Genomic DNA, 825 nt, shown 5'->3' on the forward strand with positions numbered 1-825 from the left:
CATCAAGAAACAACTCTTTCCTCTCAGCTGTAGTGCTGTGTATACGAGTGTGTGTGCTCATTCAGCTGAGTATACCATATGTTCAATAGTGTAGACATAGTCACTAGTCACTTTCTGTCACAGTCACACATACAGTCGAACGACACCAGAGACTAGACGTCTTGACTCATAAGCAGAGGAACAGGACACTGAGGTCTTCTTTAGGAGACAGTACAGGATGAGACAGAAATATGCTGATGAAGGGAAGAAAACATGAGGAAACAATAGAAAATGAAAAAAGCACACACAAAGCGAGACAGGAGATGAAGAATTAGATACACTCAAAGTGACAGAAAAAGGCTGTGAGCTCTAAATACTTAAAGAGCCCAAGTAGACTAAGGCAAAAAAGAGAAGCAGAGATCTAACTTGGTGTCTTGCAGAGATACTATACACAGTCAAGCAAAGCAAACAATCTCTGTACAGCACAGCACTCAGCTCTGTGGCCTCCACCAGCTCCACAGCCTTCATCTGTATCTGGAGGCATTATGTGTCCCATTCTTGTGAATGCAGTATCTCAGAAATAAACTTGGATTTTGATGGTGAAAGGTCAAGGTCACTGTCACCTCAAATCTGTTGCATTCTCATGAACGTTATATGTCAGGAGCACCCGGAGCCTATCAACAAGTCCTCCAACTTATATGTCCCATATAGTTCCTTCTCATGAAATAGCGCTCCTATGGTTAGGGGAGAAATTACAATAATTCCACCAACATTAACGACAACTTAGTTCAAACTACCAAGCTTTACGGGCCTTTGTCTTCATGGAAACAGCCATAAACATGATGG

The sequence above is a fragment of the Monopterus albus genome, unplaced genomic scaffold, assembly GCF_001952655.1.
Source record: "Monopterus albus unplaced genomic scaffold, M_albus_1.0 scaffold303.1, whole genome shotgun sequence".
Lineage (NCBI taxonomy): Eukaryota > Metazoa > Chordata > Actinopteri > Synbranchiformes > Synbranchidae > Monopterus > Monopterus albus.